Here is a 2,077-nt window from a genome sequence, read left to right as displayed (position 1 = left end):
TTGGCTATCCTTGATGGCTTTATTCCCGTATTACATCATCCACCAGTGTGATTCCAGCCATTTCCAGGAGACAACTCACAAAAGATCACTAAAAGATCTTGTCACTGTCAACCCCATACGGACTGCAACATTCTGTGTAAATGCAGCAATACCCTTTTGGCTGGATGCGGCATCCCTATTCACAGCTTGCTATAAGGTAATAGCAAATGCACTTCTGGAAAAGGCATTCCTAGTTCTCTGCACAGAGAGTGCACCTGCTTCAAAACTTTGCTTGATTCCGGGATGTGTCATTTCCATATTAAGCAGATTGAGGTGATACAATGACATCCAACGGGCATAGCTTGGCTTGTGAGTTGCAAATAATATAGGAATCATTGAGCCTAAAGCATAGATGTAGAGGTCTAGGTCATATGTCCTGCTGGCCCTGTCAAAAAGCATGCATATGTGAATGAGATCAATGTAGAGACACCAGAACCTAGCAGTAGAGCCATGATTACCCTGGCGAGTCTGATCATAGAATTTACCATATCTTTCCAACAAATTACAAATTACAGCGGACTCCAATAATGTCAAAAGTGATTGGGGTGATGGGTCTGCAGAAAATGAATTCAACAATGCCATGCATTCATCTGGTATTCCACCTTCTACCAAAAATTGCTTAAAATGCAGAATCTGCCAGGCAAGTACAAACAGGAGATGGATACGCTTGCATCTGTTAAAATGTTTTCCACCAATGAACCCTCGTACTGAACCATGAGCCAACACATCAGCCAAGCTAAGACGATTCAACAATATAACCTAATGCGCTGAAATAGGCCATGGAAATATGATATGCACCAAAACAAACAAAGATATTGTTAAAGAGAGAGGATTCTTGTGCTTGGTTCTGGAGTGCAGGTTTTGCGATAACAAGGTCACATGTCACTATAGCATATGCCTCAATGCACTCACTTGCAACCTTTTGAGACCTGACCAAAGTTTCTTTAACTACATCCAATCTTATTGGTGGCAGTTCAATATTTTCCATATACCCAATCTACTGCAAAGGGATTCTGTCCTCTGTGACCAAGATATTCCAGCCTGCTACATAGGGGTGCTGGACATCAGGCAGCAGCAGATTAACCAGATGATATTCATTTTCTTTGCTATCTCCAGGCTGGATTGTGGATCTTGTGAATATTTTTCAAATTCGAACCTCGACAGTGATGGCTTTCTTTTATATGGGATGATTTGTCGCTGAGGCGCATCAAATATTCATCGTCTTTTCACAGGTACTTGGTCAGTAGTTGCATCAGTATTCGTGGTCCCTTCAGTTTCAGCACCTTGCATCACACCTGCAGCAGGCCTATTCTGGTAGCATATCACAATGGTGTCATGAAGAGTGTCTTTGCCAGATAGGGTTTCTGTCAGCTCGTCATAATTATCCCAAGCAAGACCTGTGGAGAGACCAACTTGAGGTAAAAGCATATCAGGTAAAAGCTGCCCTTCTGCTGTGATTTTTGACGCTATATCCGTCTCAATTGATTCAGCTGTGTGATAACTTACCGCATAACCCTAGTGATTAGGAATTTCCACAACTCTGCTACTACCAGTGAGGCTTTCCATTCCGACTCCCAGACAAAGATGCTTGGATGGTTTTACTCATCCCCGCCTGGTACAGAAAATAACCTGAGATAGTGAGACTACCCTTCGTTTTACTTATTCACTAGGCTTATCTTTATTCTGCAAGACTCAGAGAAGTGTGGTAAAAACCAAATGAAGAAGGTCTGGAATTTCTACTTGCCCTTTCTTAAAATCCTCAAGTGACAAGGACACGGGCAATTCAGGTGCACACTTAAAAATTTCAAGGATGTTAAAACACAATGTAGAGGTTGTTTTTATAATGTTTTAAAGACAAAACAGGTGCACACACAAAGTCAATAAAACAAATCTCAGTAATATGGGTGAACCAAATATCAACTAAATTTGAAACGGTTTGAGGAGTAAATTTCACGGGAACCGTTTAATACTGACTTTTGTCATATCAGTCATATTGCTGGAATAGATTTCATATTCTTCAAAAAACTTTATTTATGTC

This window comes from Palaemon carinicauda, chromosome 14, assembly GCF_036898095.1.
Source record: "Palaemon carinicauda isolate YSFRI2023 chromosome 14, ASM3689809v2, whole genome shotgun sequence".
Lineage (NCBI taxonomy): Eukaryota > Metazoa > Arthropoda > Malacostraca > Decapoda > Palaemonidae > Palaemon > Palaemon carinicauda.
This window is presented reverse-complemented; position numbering follows the sequence as displayed.